Source organism: Syngnathus floridae, chromosome 1 (assembly GCF_059516105.1).
Source record: "Syngnathus floridae isolate MCC-2025c chromosome 1, RoL_Sflo_1.0, whole genome shotgun sequence".
NCBI classification, from domain to species: Eukaryota; Metazoa; Chordata; class Actinopteri; order Syngnathiformes; family Syngnathidae; genus Syngnathus; species Syngnathus floridae.
This window is the reverse complement of record NC_142413.1, coordinates 8,108,493-8,129,772: the sequence shown is the minus strand read 5'-3', so window position 1 is coordinate 8,129,772 and position 21,280 is coordinate 8,108,493. Positions and strand designations below refer to the sequence as shown.

Genomic DNA, 21,280 nt, shown 5'->3' with positions numbered 1-21,280 from the left:
TCCTTATTTTAAATTTGGATCAGTAAATATTTTGTCCTGACTTTATTCCCATTATATTGCAGGTGTTTTTTTCCTTCCTCTTAAAATGACAAATTTATCATAACTTCTGTAAAATAATTTTTATTTCTGTGTAAATGAAAGGCTACACATGAAGTTATATTAAATTGATGGCTAGATTACGGGGTGGGACATTGTAAACATTTAATGGCTCTACACACAAACCATGTGTACTTTGGTTTATTTGGTGCTGCTTCTTTGATGAAAAAATATAATTCCAAAAATGCTTTTTTGTAGTGATGAGGTTTGGTTGGGTTCGGCTTAGCAGTTGAGGGGTGTGTGCTTAACATGACGCAGGACCCTCGCCCCAAAATAAGCTCATATCACCGAACTGCAGTATGCTATTTCAAGTGTTTTGCCAAAAATAATTCTCCCTTCAGTCCCAAAATGTTGAGGGCCCTTTCCTCAGAGGAACAAAGTGAGAAAGAAACGACACCCTAAAAGTGGGTCACTACACGCGCTGACTTGCCGCTGGGAATACGACGACAGGGTGCAATGTTTTCCCCTGAACTTTGACTTCTTTTGCTTTCCACGCGTGAAGCCTGCGTGTAATCAGACGCTCACGCCACGACTGCTCTCCAGAGTGTCGACGTTATCTTCCCCGGTAATGAAGCTTGTCTTGTGGAACCAGGATGCTGCGTGGGGATGGAGCAGGGCGAGGGGGGTCACAGTAGTTCATTGCCTGCTTTCAAATAGATTTCTTTTCGTTGCCGCACTTCTTGGAGAGACGCGAGCGCCGATGAATAATTTGGATAGCACAGTATGTGATTGCACCTTGTAATGCTCACCAAAAACAAACACTTAATTCTGTCTGTAAGCACATTAGCTCTTGCCCCCCCACACAAACAAGCAATTAAATAACAGTTCAAATGTGCTATATCGAGTTTGTTTAGGGATTGTGGGTCTTACTTTTTTGTTTGTTTTAACTCAGCCAAGGATATGATTTGTGTTTTATAATGTTATCCTAGGGTTGTAATCATCAGTAGCATAACATCTCAGTCTCTATGTTGAATTAAGACATTGAAAGGATTTGAAGAGCTTCTTGTAACAGTATGCCGCCATCCTATAGCATCCGTGGCGTTGAGGAACTAAAAAGTTTTCTGCTTGTATAATTGAATATCAAATCTGTTTTCAGACCGCATAATGTGAGCGTCGACTGCCATCAAAACAGAGCAAGCTCGTACACGTGCAACACACAAGCTTGTATCATCTCAAGCCCATGTCAGATAGTATCTTCCTCTACGCCGACGTTGCGATTGTGCATTTTTTAGGGAAGATCACGTCAAACATTAAACCAAACTCATTCGTGCAGTTCGCCGGGAAAAACTATTTGCTGGTGCTGCTGCTTTAATCACGGCGTGGGTTGTAATTCTGATTCACATCGCAGCCCTCCGTGATAAAAAGTGCAGCAATCCATCAGTGCCTCAGGGCTGACTTCTTGTCAGAGCCAAAACTAGTCTGGACTTGACCAGGCTTCACTTATTCCAGCCTGTTATAAAAGGGATGCTTTTATAAATTAGCAGTTCATCAGTATTTCTCCTTGACAATGCCTAGTGGTCTAAAAGTTTGCTGTGAATCTGATGGAAAAAGACACTAAAATAGTAAAAAAATAAGTGGCTAAATTGTGATAATAAAGTTACACTTCCATCATTGCTGTCTCAGTGTGTTTGCGTGACAATCGGGGAATCATTCTTTGAATACCTTTAGTTAAGAAACCTTTTTGAGAGATCTTTCCACCCAAAAAGAAATAATTAGATCTATTTTCCACAATTAACGTCTACTAAAAGCGGTCCTAACTGCGCATTTAAGGCAGGTAGTGTTGTAGCTTGATTCCCCCTCTATAATTTCTTAATTTTTTGGCGTGCCAATAATCATGACCTGAAGTTGATACAATTGAAGTGCAACCAACATTTTCATAGTTTCGCTACGTCATTTTCCATCTGCATGATGAAGTTCTGAAGCATTTGGCTCAATATAAGCAGATAATATCACCTAAAAACATTTAAGCAACCATTCTGCTGCTTTGGTCACATCAGCAATAAATACAAGAGAACCGATTCCCTCGGCAGCATACATGCCCACTGAGGCAATTATCGAGTTACTTTTGCTCCCTGTGCAACCAAGTGGTCAGCACATGCATCAAGTCTTGTAATTCCTAAACGTTTAACTGATTTAAATACAAACACCCTTAAAATAGGAGTCAAACAGGCCATGTCTTGCAATACTTGCGACGAGGTTTTCGAAAAATGTGTTACAAGAAATCCAGGAAGTAATTTATGAAGCGTACATGGAGGCGTGAGTCATTCTGGGTTCATGACATCAATGATGTGTGAAGCCTCGCTGGTTCGAGGTTGTTTGAAATTGCTGCATTGAATCAAAAGACCTGTACAGTAAGATATCACACATAATATGCCTGCATGTAGTGAAACGTGTTACTACAGTAATTCACAGATTGTTTTTTCTCCCCATTCCATTAAGTTTTTATTGCACTCCAATTCAGTTTTGGCGTTATGGCCACATTTATTGTTGCATTTTTTTCCTCCTGAATCTAGTTTCATTTAGAACTGCAGTGATAACCTAACATTGGCGGAAATGTTTATTATGAGTCTAATAAATTTGAATGAAATTACAAATTTAATTGAGGATTTCTACATTACTGGGAGAAAAATGAATAAAGTCCACATCACCCCTGCATTCATAAGCACATAATCACTGCCATATCTTTTGAACATAATATAACAATTCCTAACATTGTATCTCTAATATCTCTAATTCCATTAACTTTATTTTATGCAACACTATTAATCACATATTAACCATAGTAATGTGAGATGAATTGAACACACAAGGTCTAACAATAGTGTTTTTGACATATTTCAGTGAATATTCCCATGCAAACAAACAATGTTGCGAGACGGCAAAAAACAAAAACATCACAATTCATTGTAATGACAATTGAGGTTTGCTCGCAGCTTTTTGAAGCAGTTGGATGAAAGCTTCAGTGCTGCACAAGGCTTCGTTTGCCTGTATTATTTATTTCACCGACTTCTCCTTTATAGTGCACATACGGAAGAACACATTTCATGACAAGCTAAGCAAAACTTCTCCGTGCATAACTGCATTGATATAAAAGTCAGGTGTAGATTGTTTGCAAATTATACTAGTTGAGGACAAGCACAATAGAATAATTGATATTTTTCCTGTAGCTTTACAAGCGATTTGCGTTGGGTTTTCTCCAGCCATCATTTTCTAGTTGCACTGAGAATTCCCAGTAAGTTTAAAGCGCAGCAGGCTGCTGGACATTGTGTGCTCAGCAAATTGGTCCGGTTCTTCCGCAACTAGCAGGGAAAATGTGCTGATTGATGTGACAGCTTTGTTTAAGCCAAACTCGGAAAGAACGCCACACTGTGTGAAGCGTTGCGCCTGGTTATACTCTTTGTACCAACTTTATTTGCAGTCCCCTCTGAGTATAGCGACAGTTATTGAGTTGAGCTGAGTAGAAAAACAATACACTGCTCTCCACCCGATGAAAAACTACCCAGATCCACATCAGAACGCAACGAACTGCAAATATCAGGAAGAAGCAGGTTCTACTGGCTTCGGTGTGAAAATGGCTTCCAGCATGTGTGGCTGAAATGCATGGACTCGTGTCTTGCTTATCTGCATTCTCAGGAACTACCAAGGGGATGCTCAGCTAACTATCACGGCTAACCACTGTCCAACTACAGCATCTCTAAGTCATTAGTCTTCGCCTCGCTACATCTTTTTACGTGCTAACCACATGGACTTACTTTGCTGTATAACTTTTAGGCTACACATTTATCAGCGAACAGAACGTAGGAGAAGTTCTGGCGTTCCAATTGCTCACTTGTCAATACCCACTCCGACCTAACGGTAATAGTTGGACCCAGACTGCACTCCCGCACCAAACTCTCATCGTGTGAATCATTCATCTGTCAGTCATTTGATCTTTGATTCATCATGACTTATTTCTCCCTGAGCCCATTTCCCTGCTTGCACTTATTGTCAGCGATGTCTTTGTCATCTGGAATAAAAAATGTTGGCTCCTGCTGTGAGTTGAAATGAATGATTTTTAGCCACGATAATGGCTTGTGAGCAATATGTCACGCTATAGGCTTTATTAGAAAAGCCCGTGTGAGATCCAAGCTAATCGTTGAGTAATTATGTTGCATCTAATGAAGACTGATTGTATCCAGTGATTCCCAACCGGTGTGCCGTGAGAGCTCTAAAGGTGCGTTGGAGAGGGAATGACACTTAAAATTCTCCTCTGCTCGCAAGTAAAACAACCTCTCGCACCTTCAAAGCAAACATTCCTTAATTATCCGGGTGTGTGGGCGACCTTTTCTCCTTGTTGCCCTTTCTGGTGACCACCAAGCCAATTTTTAATCTTGCTGTCTTTCCATTTGGTTTGATTCAATTAAGTGGGCCCGCCTCTCCTCACTTTAAGGCTTGCCATCCATCAGATGCTATGTCATGCCGGTTGGAACATTGCAGGGAGTCTTTTCTGAATGAGCGCGTGCTCACTCCCGATGACGAAATGCTTCATTATCGGGCCGGCGTGAACGTGACACGGGAGGGTTAACGCTGCGGATGATGAATGGCACGCTTGTGCGACAAGTGTACTTGAGAATGTTGTCCTATTTCAATTGACAAGTGACTCGGGCAGGCTTTGTGACTAAACTCTCGCAGCTCTTCACCGCTGGTGGGGAGGATGCTGGGAAATTGCTCAGGGCAATGAGATGTCCTCATCTTCCATCTTGGAGAGACGTGATTTGACAACTTTAAGTGTCATCCATGTAAACACAAGCTGATTGAATTCTTCTGTGTTGCTTTAAAGATGCTCAGTGGGAATAAAAAGGAGGCTTGAGTTAACGACTAGATTGTATAGATGACTTTTCCCCAGTAAATAAAATATCAATAAGTGGATTCACACGTAGTGAACATGAGTATTTCTGCATGACGGTACCGTTCCTTCAACCTAGCTGATTATATCAATTTCTAGGTGAGTAGGATTTATTTAACTGAATTGTGACGTCGCACTTGGATGAAGCAGATTTTTTAACATAAAGTAACAAAAGCTTTACTTGCTTTTTACTCCAGATGCTCCAGATAGTATTTGTATAAAAACTGTCTTTTATATATTGCCTTGTTTTTTTTCTTTCCGTGCGGGAACTCTCCCGAACATGAGCGAGCGCTCGTTCCAGAGAAATGACTGAAATGTAATGATAAAAAAAAAATGCGTTTTGTAGATCCGTTTTGGGTCGAGACATTTGAGCATCTGGATTATTTCTGTGCATATTTTATGGTTAATCAAAACCTTTCAGTAGTCTGAATGCTGTCTCTACTCTTTCTAAAGAAAAAAAAAATGCCCTCACAGTATGCCTCCCGCTGGTGTCCCTAAATGAAAATCTGTGATGAGCATAGATTATCAGTTTCTAACGAATACGTTTTTCCCGCAAATAGAAGGATGTTGTCTATTGAGTGGATGGTGTGAAGGAGCTGCATCTCAGCTGTCGTCCCGGCCAATGAAATGTGTCACTCACTGCGTCGCCTCTGAGCTATCTTGTCGTGATTTTCACTTGCGTACCCTGGGGGGACATCACACATAAACTTAGCATATGGGTCCCATTAAAGCCATGAACTAGTCTGTCATTCACTGCTGTGTAAACACACATTCACTCACAAACAGTGGCAGCGACATAAAATATTTCCTCTGAAATAAAACTATCATGTGAATTATGAATGCTACTTGTGAAAATAGTTCAGCTCATTCTTTTCTCTACTGGAGCTCAGTGCTAGTTTGGTATTAAACTTTCATATCTGTTTTGAACTCAAAGGGAGTGTTCTATATATTTTTCTTCTGTCCGTCTCAGCCACAACGAGCAGGAAATAATGACACTTTAAATACATGAATGTGAGTTGACAAGCTTGCCAAAGAGACTGATTGTTAAGGAAAAAAAAAAATCCTGATTAGGATGTCATGTGTTTATTGACATGGTAAAACCTGCATTGGACTGACCGTGAAAATAAAATAGTGCACTTCTCTAGCCAAAGAGAATAAAATGCATTCTAAGAAATGCTGGATGGCGCTGATTTAACGCAGGACCTCCTCTGTAGATAAAAACCTCATGCGTGTGGCGCATTTTGTTATTAAGAGCCATGAATTATTCACTGAGTAATTAAGAGCAAAGATTTAGAAACGGTTTTAATGTTAACAAAAGTGAAAAAACAACCACCCTTTCTTAATGTGCATTTTTATCACTTCAGCCCAATGTAATGGCTTCCTAACTGGCTTGTGTCCCAGACAGCCACAAACTTGGGTCCATTTTTTTTTTTCAGCAAAAAGGCATTGCAACAAAATTGAAGATGCGTAATTATTCATAAATTAGAATATGAGTTTGAATGAATGTTGGTTTTCTATATTTCCTGATGTGCAACCAGTTAATGTATGAGCCAGTTTACTGGTTTAAAATGACTTGTAAATTGTTTTACTTGGTACAAACAGTGATTAAACAATCGAACGTGAAATTTTTCAAATATTAGTTTAACACGCCAAGCTCTGACTTTTGGCACATCATTTTGCCAATTTTGCCTATATTTTTCATTCCAAAATCTCATGGCACTCCATCAAACAAATTTCTGCATCGATCAGTGTGAAGTTTTTTTAAATTGGCACAATTTTGGTAAACTATCAACTGTCAGCTAATGAGGTTGAATCGAAATGGGGGCGAGAAGGCTTCCCTGAGGAACACAGCAATCATTAGCAAGAGTCATTTTCTATAAACTATTCGTGCATATACAATGCCATATCGGGAAATTTCAATTCCATCTTAGTATTTTGTCTCCTGGCTTTGTGCGGTGTTACAACACTTTATGTATTTCTGGCATGCTTGAATACAGGAGTCCTTTGGAAAGTAGCGAGGTATCTCATTGGAATTCTCCTCCTAATGTTGCTCCTCTGACCAGTATCCGCTGCCCTTCCTGTACTTTCATTTTCCAGGTCACAGAGTGCTCTCCGCTGACAATAAATAGCCTGCAAAGCCAAGTTTTAGCATGGCTGCTGGGCTCTGTCCATTCTGCTCAGCTAAACCTTTACTTTGAGCTGCATGTCACGGCGATTTATTCACCCTTACGGTGGCAGTGTGGACTCCAAAAGACAGCTGTTAAATGTGCCTTTTTTCAACCTATTTATCACATGCCTTGGTTCTCCAAAGTCAATTTCTGACTCCCTTTCCGCCTTTTTCCTCTCTAGGTGTTGCCCGCTAAACCGGAGAGCAGAATTCTTAAGTCGCCACCGCCGCTGCTGTCACCATTACTCCGCATCCAGGCCTCCCGCGCCCCTCCTCCCCCTTGTGCAGCGCAGCCAAAGAAGCGTTGGCTGGATTCCAGGGAGGCTCCGATCCTGCAGCCACTTCAGTCACGTCTTCACCGCTGGGTAACTATCAAACACGGACCGCTCCGCTCTTTAGACTTGCTAATCCGGTGTTACTCGTGTGTGTGTGTGTGCGTTCATGTATGTGTGTGTACTTGTAGGCATGCATTCTATTTGTCATGGAAAAGATACATTTTCTCCAGCTGAGCATGAATGCATCACACTCAGACAAACAAACAGAGAAGCCAGAAGGCTCGCAGGGTGTCTTGTATTTTTTATATCAAAGCAGTTGTGTTTTCTAAGCATATTGTCTGGACCTCTACTTTGGCTCAAGGTGCCATCTACTCAACTGTGTCAAAGTCGGCATTTCGGTCTCAGTCAGGCGAAGAAAGAGAAGGGTTGAAAAAGAAATCCCCAAGCAACAGGGGCCGGGGGGTAACACTGATTTAATGTTGATATGGCTGACATCACATCGGATGTCCTTATATTATAGAGACAATTGTTACAACAGCAATTCTCAACCGCTTTGCCAAATATTGTGGAGAATTTGTGTATTTAAAAGAGTCAACCAGTACAATAGGGGGTCCACAAAAGTAGTGCGCCGGTGCACGTGAGCTCTGGAAATGGAAAGTTACGCTCCAGTTCAAATCTATCTACTTTTGTGGGCGAGCAAGAGTAAAAGTAGTAAACTCCCACCAAGCCTGCCTGCCTGGCTGTCTCAATTTTTTGAGGCTTGAGAATGAGGGCAGGCCATCACTGAGCGGAAACGAGGGATGAGCAAGGAGCTTTGGGAAGGTCGCAAAAGGTGAGAGCTGGCAGTGGGTTGATCCGGATTGAGCTGGCGGCGATAGAGCGAGTAGTGTCGGCGCACGGGCTTCTGTTGAGCTCACCGTGGGCAAAGAAATTAGCGGCGCTCACTCACTCATCCAAGCGGTGTGGCACGAGGGAACATTACTTCGCCTCAGCTACCGCACACAAGAGAGCCCGCTAAAACGCCGTCTGGCTCCCAGACATCGGAGGAGGCTTGACTCTTTATTTTAGCTGCACGGGAGATTTGCTTTCCTCCTTTCTGTTATTTTCCCACCGGCTGCTGCCGCATTGTTTTTCATTCAGTTGATTCGCTACTTGCATTCACTATCAACATGCCGCTCAGTATTTAAAACAGCTTTGTCACTGAAATTTAACAGTAAAGTGAAGACCTACCTGTTGAGATTTTGCCATTCAAATATTTTTACAATTGACTAGTCTACCGATTATGCTCTCAATTAATCTATTAATCTGCTCAAAAGTGATGGTTCATCATTCAAGAACAATTTTAAACAATGGCAGGCCTGTTGAACAGCAAGAAATTGGATTTCATTCCTGAAAAGAATAAATTTGTTTCAAATCCTTGTCAACAAAACTAAGCTAATTTATTGCAACTTGGCTTAACAGACGTTTTCAAGACTGCCAGCCAATATGAACATTATGAATGATTTTTCAAGACTTACGGACATTAAATCTTTTTTTTTTTTTTTTTTTTTTTTTTAGGATGGGGGGTTGTTGGAACAGATTAATCACATTTCAATTCATCTATTATGTTTTATGAGTACAATATGTTACAAGCTTGGCTACAGAGCCTAGGTTCGTAAATCAGAAGTCAAGATAAGGCTTTTTGTGCTTCGCATAAGCTCAGCCTATCTCACCCAACTGAATGTCCCCGAGTGCGTCATAGTGTCACCCGCCCACCACGTTAACCCTTGGGATCCATTTTTCTACTCCGCAATTTCTACTCTCTCATCTCACTAACTTCTGGTTATGGCTCCTCACTTATTTAAAAGCTCCTGGTCCGCTTACCGCCTCTCTTTGTCCAGCGAGGCTTTTGCGGCAGTTAAGCCTGGCTGCGGCAGTCTTGTGTCATCTTCTGTCTCCATTTATTGCCCTTTTTGCTTAGCATGTACTAGATCTCTCCTTACATCTGCCTGCCTGCCCGTCATCAGCGGGCAACCCTGACGACCTTTCATGAAACCTTGACTGTGGGTTCTATGAAATGTAGTTATTACTCACCCATGCATGATATGTGTTATGATGTGAAAGAAACAATTATCTAAAAGCCTCAGTATGATGTGAAATGTACCGTATTTTCCGCACTATAAGGCACACCAGTTTATAAGGTGCAGCTTCAATGAATGGCCCATTTTAAAACTTTGTCCATATATAAGGCACATCGGATTATAAGGCGCATCTTCAATGAATGGCCCATTTTAAAACTTTGTCTATATATAAGATATATACATTTGGCCCGCGGGCCGGACATTGGACACGCCTGCTGTAATGGCTCAATATTGGTCCATATATAAGGCGCACCAGATTATAAGGCGCACGGTTGGCTTTTGAGAAAATTGGAAGTTTTTAGGTGCACCTTATAGTGCGGAAAATACGGTAAATAAGTGGCCGCTCAGTGAGTGAGTGAGTGAGTGAGTGAGTGAGTGAGTGAGTGAGTGAGTGAGTGAGCGTGCATGTGTGGGAAGCAAGGCTGCTGCTTTATTTGCTGCATCTCAATGTTCTCATTTGAGGAAACAAGAATTCATACCGAGCCGGGTTTGCGAAGCGTGGGTCATTGGTGTGATGGAGAGAGAATGGAGGCTGGTGGCGTGTAGAAGGTGCCGCATTCGTGTACGCTACAGCGTATGTAAATGTACAGTGTGTGCGCGCTGCTGGTGTAATATTCCATCCAAGTCAGCAGGCAAGCTCTCACATAAGATTAACAGGAGCTGACATTTCCTTCATTGGAGACAGATGCTCGCTCCGCTTGCCCTCGGTGCATTTCCCCGTCGCCACGTCCAAATTACATTTCTTCTCAGGCTAAAGATATTACCCCCTCTACACCAAACACACGCACACACTTTGACTCTGCCTGTAGAAATACCTGTTTTTCAATTAATTAGGATTGTGGTATTTCTATTACAGAGCAGTGTGCTGAGGGAGAGGACAGCTTCAGATCAGAGGCTTGCTTTGTGCCCTAATGAGGCCAATTGGCCGGAGTGCACACTTTCACCAAAAACAAATGAGCAACAGAAAATGTAGAAGCTGGGCATATGCAGTTAAACTAATAAGATGGCAACAATAAAATCTCAAAAGTGTTGGTCAATGGGCTTTTTGATGAAATTTCACAGCAATCTTTTTGACAGTGGTGGCTTGAGATACAAGTGACCGGGTGAGTTTTGTAGATACGAATTCTCGTCTGGACAATATTTTGCTTTGGGTTACAAGAAAATACGAGCAGCTGTGAACTCAACTCAGTCACTTACAGTAAGCAGGAAACTCGTCTTCAATTTGGACTCGAGAAGCCTCCGCAATGAATTTATCATCATGCACAATTTTTTTCAGAAACTGTTGTGTCATAGTTTTAGAATGTACAAGATAATTATTGCTACTATTATTATTCTAAACTAAAAACATATTACATACAATAATGTAAGATTAATTGGAGGGGTGCTGAAACAGATTCATGACATTTCCATATATTTCGGTGGAGAAAGATCATTGTTTTGAGTTAAGAGTGTGCTCACATTCATATCTCAAAGCATACAAGCAGTTGTTCCGGCTGAGCTGGGAGAAAACCTGTGAGTATTGTTGTATGCTATGATTGTATGTGTTGCTGTTCCGTATGTGTTAAAACGAACATCTTAAAGCCAAGCACACGTTGCCTCTTATTTGAAAAACTGCGTGAGCGGCGGGTGTTCTTTTCGTTTCCTCAAAACGATGTGAGAACAAGTGGTAAAGAACACTTTAAAAAGTGTGTTTTAATCGGGGCAAGTGTGCTTTTATGAGTTCAAACGTGTCAGTGACTGCTTTAAAAATTCAAAACGTCACGGTTGAATTCTGTTTTGGTGCTTATCTAACTAGTAAGCAACTGACAGCAAGCATTGCGCTAGAACTCTCTACAATGCTTAAAATAAACATTTCCAAGTACACTATGTCCAAGACAGCCAGATTAGATTTGAAGAATGTTTTCTAAGATGCATTATTCATGGAGTATGGAGCAAATGAACGACATTTTGCATATAGCGCGGTTTACAAACACATGTAATGTAACGCACTGGAGTGAAAGCGAGTGATTTATGTTAAAGTGCGGAACACTTAGATAGATGTGGACATCACTTATGCATAAATAAAGAGCATGTCTCCGGTGTGTCACCGAAGGCCACGGCAAGGAAATGTGACAATCATTTATGCATAAGTACTGTCATTGTGTAGGAGTGGGACAAGTCACACGAGCAGCTCGAGCATGTGGAGTCGAGGTCATCTCTCATGAGAACCTTACTAAAAAGCAAGGCATGTCTCTTCGAAACTGACTTGACTCTTAGATGCATTTGCAGTTCTTTTAGATGAGATGTACTTTCAAAGCTGTGCTGGAAAGGTACTTACTGTTCAGGTGGAATTTAACATTCCAGTATTTTCTTTTAACCCGAAATGATTTGGCGTTCCCCAAAGTGACCCGAAAAAGATCAGTGATAAAAGCTTGTTGTTGCTGAGATGGATGGATGGATGGGTAGATCATCATGTGCTAACGAAATGCGCCTCTTTGGGGCTAATTTTGCCCAGTTTGGATCTTGTACTGTTTTTCCTGATTCCTACAGCGTCACAGTCGATACAATTATTCGCTTAATTGGCTCTTTTGCAGGGGCACACTTGATGACCTGTCATGAATGTGGTTGGGAACCTCTGACATCCAGCCTTGACACATGCCGTTGATAGCGCCCTTTTTTTTTTCCGACTAGATGAGGCCATGAGAATGTATCGGCTTGATGCGGATGCACGCGCAGCGCTGTCACCCCGTGGCGTCGTTAGCCTCAGCAACACGGTTATTGATCTGGCTGCCGTCTTTACAGCACATGTGCAAATATGTTTGTTTGAACTGCGTGTGCGCCTTCAGCGCTTGTGTACACACTGTCAGCGCAGCTTCAGTCAGCTCGCACTTAACATTCTGTAGACAGCTTCAGCGGGCTTAACACCTTTCAGCGACAAAACTAGGCAGCGCAATACTCGGCAGCAATGCTTGCTTGGTATCTGTTAGTCGTCATAGGGCGACTGGAGTGCCCTTCATTAGTGAGAATTTAATCCCCGCTTGCATGTAGTGGTGGATGCAGGCCTTTCTAGCAATTTGCTGGAGAAGGTCATTTGTGTGCTGGAAAAAGGGCATGTTGTTAAATCCAGCCAGAGCAACTTGTTGTGGTTGTATGACACAAAACAACGGCATCGTGGAATTGTGGTTAGTAGTTAGCTTTGTTTAGTTGGTTAGTTTTTAGCTTGCTTCTGGATTCATTTAAAACGTTTCTCAGGGCACCAAATGCATGACAACTGAATTTTTCAGGTTGTTTTAGAAGACAGGATTGATTAGTTCATGCACGCACGTTAATAGGATAGGGCTCTACTTGCAACTGATTCATTTTCCAGAAACGTTAGAAATGTTTCAGTATTTTGAGTTAATAGGAACAGACTTATTTCATGTTTGACAAGCTATCTTTTAGCTCGACTTTTAAGTGAACATAGCTTGCCCGCCTGTGGTTTTTGTAGTGATGAATAAAATACAAATTGGTAGTTGCCTTTTATTTGATATATTTCCTGATTTGATCAAAAACCTAATCCTTGAATCCAATTATAGAAGTAATCTTCAGAGTGCCACGCATGATATTTGTTTCATGAGGTGGCCTCTGAACTCCACATCACACTGCAATGTTTGTGCGCCCAATACAAACTAACTTTTTTTTTTTTAGCTGCATATTTTGGAAATGCAGATTTTCGCTCATAAACAGCAAAACAAATTGTAAAGTTGTCTCATTCAAACCTACGTTAAAGTCAAGTTGAGTCTGTTGAGAAGTCTCAGGACCTAACTGGTGACTTAAGAGCCCTCTGCTCACTTTAACTTGAAACTTTTCCTTTACATTATTGAAACGTTGAAGACGTTAGAAAACTCAGCCACTGAGTTACTCACAGATAGCTCGTGGATTCTCACACTCGCACAATTTGAGGAAGACTGTATTAAAGCATAACTCAATCACTGCAACCAGGTCGGGAAATTGGAGTCAAAAAAACCTCTTGTCTCAGAAGTAAGAATACCCCCCCGAAGCCCCGCATTAAGTCCGAAATCAAGTTTTCACTTGGGAAACTTCACTCCGGTCTATGCGCTGAGATGAACAGCGATAGCATGTGCGCTTCAATCATCTTGAGGTAATGAGTTGGCTCACACTGCCGAGAATGGATTGCGATGTTGTGAGTGTGGACTGACTGCTGGCCCACTTGAGGCCCTCTCATGTCTGACTGGAGGTTTGATCCGTGCAGGAGGACATTGCTTTAATGTAAAGCCTCGCAGAAGGGTGACTTCGCCTTTGAGTGAGTGGCAACACGCATCCAAACGCTCAGGCCTCCCGTGTTGTTGGGAGTTATGTGTCTCAAGTAAATTGAACAAACAAGTTAATAAAATCCCTCTGCAATTTGTTACAAGGGAGAGCGCTGAAGTTGACAGGCTTGTGTGACATGGGCCCTTATTTGAGCGCCCAAGGGCTTTTTTTTGTCATTGAGATACTTTCCGACTGGCATTGGCATTGGAGCAAATGTGGGTTGAAGATTTTTGACACAATGAGCCTTTGATTCCAAATCCGCGTTGTACCCTGCCAATTGTCTTGACTAATATGTTGTTGTTCAAAAAAGCAAAAGCCTGAGCCAAGTCTCTTCTTTTCAAATGTAACAATTCAGGTTTTTATTGAGGCAGCTCGCTTAAATGTACTGGCTTATGTTTACGCCACGCTTGTTTGGTCTAATTTTTGTGTGTGAAGTTGCTGTAGTGATCACTTAGGATTGCAAGTTAAAGCAAACAATGTTGACAAACTGTCTTTCATATTACTTCATGGTTCATTCATAAAAAGGAGGAAAAAATAAAATAAAAGAAATGAATAAAAATATTATAAATATTAATATTAAAATAGTAATGTAAATTAATATAAGAAATTAATATTAAAATATTAAACTATATTAAATGTATTTATTAATCATTAATTAATTTATTTGTTTTTTAATTTATTAAAATGTATTCAGTTGTAAATTCCAGTATACTCGTTTGCTTATATTTAATTGTCTGGTCGTGATATTTTTTTTCAAATCTTGGCTCAGCAAAGGTGAGAAAACACAGCCCTAGATGAATAAATGTTTATACTGCTTTGTGGATAGACACTGGCCGTTGACAGTTTCATGTCATCTGAATTGGACTCTGGGTTGCGACGTAACGTTGGCGTGCAGGGCAGACGGCGGTGGCAACCTGTAATTGACAACGCTGCCACAGCACCTGCCTCTCTCCTCTGGGGGGGTATTGATGCTTGGTAGAATAGCGTGACTAGAGATGACACACACGCACACACACGAACTCACACACGGACTCACACACACGGTCACCGGGGGACAGCCAGTATTTGGCTATGCACCTCGTTGGTCTCCAGAGTGTTCCTATTGGAGTGAAACTGTTTTGTTTTGCTTAAGCACCTACATTTTTTTATGCCAAAACAGAGCCTGTCCTGCATAAATGTCTTGTTTTCTTGATTGACCTGTGACCTTAAAAGTAATGTGTTGGAACACTGTGGAGTTATCTGACTTGTGAAGGTGCATTGCACTCTTTGCTTTGTTTACTGCAAATTTGCCACCATAAAATAAGCAATATGGAAAATGGAGGTATATCGTAGATGTTTGTTTTTTAATGAAGAAAGAAAAGCAGTTGAACTTCATCAGAAGAAATAAGGCAAATCCCAACTGTGAGAAACCAAAAAGAAACAAAGCAAAACTGAATCACTTCTTTGTCATTTGCTTTTACAACACGCCAAGAGGAAAAAAATTACACTTTTTTTTTAGGGTATTATTTTAGCACCTTATTGCAAGGCCCTTGGGGCTATTGTCTAATGCCAGTGTCAAACTGAAGGGACGAGCAGCTTTATGCTTGTTTATTTGTCCAGACAGCTGCTCTGTGCAAGGTTACATTTGCATTTTAATATGAGAGTCGTGTTAAAGTTCAGTCATTACAAAATGCACACGAGGTTTTATAGCTGAGTGTAAAAAAGGAGAGAGAAGCTGTGGTAATAATGAAAAAAAAAAAAAAAAAAGCATTCCAATTGTCGTATTTGGTGAGTTGGGCTCAAAGCAGTGCCGAGGCGCATCTGACACGCAGGTGCAGATTGTGGCAATCAGTGCCCAAGTGGTGGCATGTTCAGAAATATCCACCGTTTCTTTCGGAGACCGGAGGAAGGCGATGGTGGTTTAAATAAAACACTGCATACTTGAACGCCCTCCTTTCTGCTCTCGCTCTCCTCCATGTTTGTTCTTCCTGCATGACTCTTCACACTTTATGATTGGTGAACCACTGGCATTCGTGTCAGATTTACAGAACGAGGCAAAGTGCTTCATTTGCCATTCATTTACCAGCATGACATTAATAAATCGGCATTTTTCTGACCAAATAGATCTTCTTGGTCAGAAATGCTGTATCTCACAGAGCAGTAAAGGCTTCCTAGTGTTAGCGAACGTGGCAAATGCTTTTTAATTTTATACGTCATTGTTGCAGGTCGCAAACAATCAGCCTTGGACAAAATTTGGGGGCGACAAGAAAAACTTGTAGCTAACAACAGCTCTTCCCTGCCACTCACGTCTTTTCCTTGTCAAGCGTGTCCCGTTCGAGTCCCTCATCCATCCGTTACATTTGTCCTCCACGTCCCTCCCAATCAATGACAGCAGCCTTATCGTCACGCCGCTCTCAGGTTGCTGGCGACAACTCCACTAATAAGAATACAAAGATATGAGACAGAAAAACAGCGTGGCCTAACAACTTCTACCTTTTTTGTCGAGGTTGAAACACAAGCGACGACAATGGTGATGGTGGAGAGTAAAAAATGGTGCCGATAATTGGGAGCGTGTGTTGAATGGCAGTTCTGCACTCAGATGGATGTTCAAACGCTAATGACCCCAACACCCCCGCTTGTTTCTCAGTTCCCACTATTTCTAATTTGGGTGGGAATTCTGTTGAATTTTGCCGCTTCTCTTTTCCCCTCCTAATTATTCCATGAATAGAACATGAAAGCCACTTTCAAAGAAAAGAAAGCGGAGCTTAGTCTGAGATGGACCGTTTGTGTTGCCATTCGATTGACGTCTTTGTTAGCTGAGTCTGTACAAGGTGTGTGCATCTCTCCAATAAAAGACGATTAGATAGTCGTCTCGATACATGGGGGTGGGATACGATTCAAGGACAATTTTTGAAAGTGGACTGATTGGATTTGATTGGTTTCTTTCCATTTTACATAAGTTGCTATATTTCTGCTATAATAAATAAAAAAATAAAAAAATAAACTCTTATCAAAAGGCACTGCTGTAATTATGTTGTATCAGTTTTTCTTAATTTTCTTAATAAATCTGTTTTCAACTTCACCACCAAGTTGCCAAATTACACCAATGTGGACACATGCGCACACATTTTGGAATAGCTCAGCAAGCAAAGAGTTACTAGCTTGTCTATTTTCACGCTTGAGGGTAGGCAGGCCCCCCGGAGATTTGAAAACAAGCAATTAAAAAAAGTCAATGTCCCATATGTCCCCCTAAAAGTCAACACATTACATGTTTTAATGCATTGGAGAGTGACTTTTCCTGTCTTTTAATTCGTAGCGTCTCATACCTGTCTCCCACAGGCAATTAAACATGTTGCCGCAAACACAAACACGCTTCTTCAATTCCAGCTCACCGACAGTTGGCATCCCCATAAAAGTTGGATGTACTACTGACGACTACGCTCACCTCTAAAGCGGTGCCACCACTGCCTCCGTGTCTCCGCAGAGAGGCGAGAGGATGCACTGTGATGGGGGATGTTGTGAGAGGGGGCAGACTGGTTTCTATTTTGGTGCTTTGCACATACCATGTCCTGTTTTCCTGCTTCTGTACAGCCCTTCCATTTAATCATGTCTCTACTCTCTGCAGAAGACAAAAAAATAATACAATGGTGGCTCGAGAAATCTTGAGATCATCTTTGGAAATGGAAATGCCTTAAATCCATTCAAGCCCCTCACCACAAAAACAGCGGAGTCAGAGTCAGTTTATTCGCCATTTGTGGAAGACCACATTGGGATAGAGTTTGCGAGAGCTCAAAAAACACTTTAGACAAGAAAATAGAAAATCAATAAATAGAAATAAAAAGGACTATTTGCCCCATTTCCCCACTGTGGGATAAATAAAGTTCTATCAATCAATCAATGAATAGGCTGACGGTCACATAAAAAAATGCATACTAGAAAAGTGCAAAGTGCAAGGTGCCCGCCACTGGCGCCTGCAGGAGCATAGTAAAATAAAAACAAAATTAAGTTTAAAAAAATGAATTGTGCAGCTTTAGTTCGTTCAGCAACCATGTAAAGTATTTTTAAAAAGAATAACAACACTCTATAATACGTTTTTCTGCTTCAGAAAAACTGGTGAGCAGTGATTGATTGTGTGACCTGCGACCTGGCAACTGTGATGTCATTTTCAGTTGACATCAAGTGGCAAAATGGCCGCCCGATGAGATGGATAAAAACAGCAGAATTTCGCTTGTTTAATTCATGTCCCACAAATGAAACTAGTTGGGCTTCAAAGAACATATTACTACAAATAAAATATTGAGGTTGACTACTCTTTTAATGATCAAACGTGGAACTGTTGTTTGTTTTCTCGAAACTAAAACCTGCACCAAAGAAAACGTGTCTTGTAACTTTTATAAAAATCACACAGTTTAAACCACAAAACCAGAAAAAGACACACAAATCAATTCCTCTTGCTTTGGCGCTGCTCTGATGTAACTAGATGCATGTGGCAAAATCTTCATTTTGGATCATGACAGACTAATGGTATTGTTTACCCAGCGAGTTGCCCCGCGGAGGCGGATGCTTTACGAGTGTGGTTAGACGAATGATTAAAGACTCGCTTCCCACTGGGGCTCAGCTCTCATTGAAACAGAATTGAGTGTTTCCCACCATCATCTGGGTGTGCGGCAAGTGTATATTTTAGGCATGGCTTCTCAAACGTTTCCTCCAAACAATTTTGCCGACCCCCAAGCTCCGGCTGGTGATTTAAAGTATCAAGTTATCTTGGAAATATGCAAATCTGGAGGATTGTTTTGAATGAAATATTCAGGCGACCGGAAAATTGCTCCAATGGCTTCTAATCAGAAAATATCAACTTGGCCTTCCTGCTCCCCCCCCTCTCACAGCAGCTTGCAAGTGATTTCCAGGGTGGAAATCACATGTCACGCTTGTGCTGGAAACACCTTAATCGGACTTCAGAGCGCCGCTCCCAACAGCATCTGTTTGCGCTGTTGTATATTATATAATATAGCGAGATGGATAATTAAGAGAGTGAAAGCTACTTGGGTCAAAGCCCGCAAGAGCTCTGGCAGAGTTTGGCTGGGAATTGAACAGTAATTATTTCATGAGATCTTGTCAGTGTGCTGCTTTGTGTGCCTGCGTGAATGTGTATGTGTGTCTACTACAAGTCCCAACTGAAACACTTTCACGTACACAATTAAAAAAAAAATTCTTACACACACTAGTGAAATCCTCATGAAGAAATATACACTTAATATACATTAGGTACTTTCGTAAGCATTTTATTTTTGTTCATGAGAACATTTCAGTTTTGTGTATCAGCACATTTCAGCAGTGTATGAGAATGGAAAAATAATCCGTAAAAATGATAATAATAATACATTTTATTTACAAGGCGCCTTTCAAGGCACTCAAGGTCACCGTACAGACATAAAATAGCATAAAAAATGACCGGAGAGCAGCGGCAGCAAGTCGCGGCAGCGTTCACTCACACCCAGTAGACAGTATTACATCATATTATTGGGATTAAAAAAAAAAAAAAGACTTTTAGTAGTGTTTGCACATGGGTTTTTTGTAGTTTGTGGGTTTTTTTTGTGTGTGTTTCAGTAATGTGTATGAGCGTGTGTGAACCAGAGTATTTCAGTCGTGTGTGTGTGTGTGTCTGAGAGCAGCAAGGGCAGAAACAAGCGAGTGGTTAGCTGCTGTCAGACTCGGCAGAAGTGACAAGCAGGTGCACAGTAATGGAAAGCATCAAGCATTTTTTTCTTGTATTGATTCCAAAGACGAGACTGTCAAGCTTTGGATGTTGTTACACCGCATTAATGTGCAAACGCGTGACACTTTGTTACTACGTTCAATCGCTGCAGTGGAAACACCTGCACCAGCTTGTCAAATGATTCAAATTCACTGATTTCATTTACTGCAAATATCGGGGTCTTTAAATCTTGTCTGATATTCTATTCTTTGTATGAGACAATGTATCTCATAAACATCTTGAAAAAGGGACTGTTTCGAGAGAGTGATGGCTTTGCTGTAATTCGTGATCCTTTGGGTACTTTGACAAATATTTTATGAGACACCTGGGAAATGTTGTCATAATGGCATAGTCTCGTATTAAAGATTGATTGACGCAAGATGTTATTTTTCTTCCCACTGAGTAATCTGTTCTTCTCTTCTGCAATTGCTTTTGAAGTCCAAACAATTTTTTACATTAAGCTCAAGATTGCTAAAAGTAGAAATATGCTTTGTCCTCGAATGACATGAAACACTCTATTAAAGTCTTTCTTCCTGACATTTAACACAAAACACAACCATTATTTCTGTTCAGACCATGACTGAAATAGTTTGCGTTGATGACGGTTTATCATTTATAACAGCCGCTGCCAATTTATCATCCGTCGCTATTATCATGAGTGCGGCTGGAAAACACATTAAGGCAGCGTTCCTAAATGTCAGGTCACTCCTCTCCTCGCTGGCCTTCAGTGAAAGGAGCAATTTTGTTTGCCAGGGCTTCAATCAGTTTATTATGTTGTTATGACGGTGATGTTTATAAGGGAAAACATAAACATTCCGGAAATCGTTCCAGCGATGTGTGTTGAACTAAGCGGTTCAACAAGGCCGTGTTAATGTGTAGATTTTGATGTTTTACACCAGATGAGATCAAGATGAATATTTTATAGACCTCTCTATATCATTAGCTCATCATTAGTGCATGAAAATCCACCCGAGAGTTGCTTTAATGGAACAAATTATTCACAGCGGTCTTTTCCTGCCCACCTGCAATCTGGTTCCCACCAATCAGAGAGAAAGTGCATTAGCATTGATTTACAGTAACGTAGCTTCGGGTTCACGCTAATATTTCTTCTGAAAGGCTTATGGCACTGTTTTGCAACCGGCGGCATTTGACCTGCCACCACACGCTGTGTGGTCCCTTGATTTAAAAAAAAAAAAAAAAAAAAAAAATTAGAAACATGCTTCTTCGACTTCATTGGCAGAAAGTACAGTTAACCTGTGTATCCACCTGTTGCCATTCATATGTTGTGTTTTACAAAACAGGCCAATATTCTACACTACAAAAACATTCAGCATTACTTCAGTGTTTATACTTTTCTGTGAAAATGTTTCCTCAGCAGTGTGCTTTAGCTCAAAGGTTGAGAACGACTTTTTTGTGTCAAGGTTAATAGATTTGAATCCCGATTCTCTTTTAGCCCATTCTGTTTCAGTGTGTACTTGTAAATTAATGCAATATAAATAAAACGTGTTTTTTTTTCCTTCTATGTTCTGTGAAAGGAGCCCAGATATGGCCCCAATTATGCAAACAGATGCTTGCACACTGGATTTGTGCCCACTGTCCCAATTACATACTTATTCCGACACGGATGCTTGTTTGCGACACAAACCAAAGCGCTCTTGTGCTTTTTTTTTATATATCAATGTGCTTGAATTCTTCTCCCATGTGAGTCAGTCA

General features: G+C 41.0%; 1 protein-coding gene across 3 annotated transcripts in view; it reads left to right on the top strand.

The window, feature by feature from the left end:
* The window catches only part of drp2 (dystrophin related protein 2), a 101,267-nt gene that overhangs the window by 22,617 nt on the left and 57,370 nt on the right, over window positions 1–21,280 (top strand). For all 3 annotated transcript variants that reach the window (XM_088391925.1, XM_088391846.1, XM_088392004.1), the window contains exon 2: window positions 7,331–7,513. The gene's annotated coding sequence lies outside the window, so the exon portion shown is untranslated. The remainder of the gene's footprint in view (window positions 1–7,330; window positions 7,514–21,280) is intronic.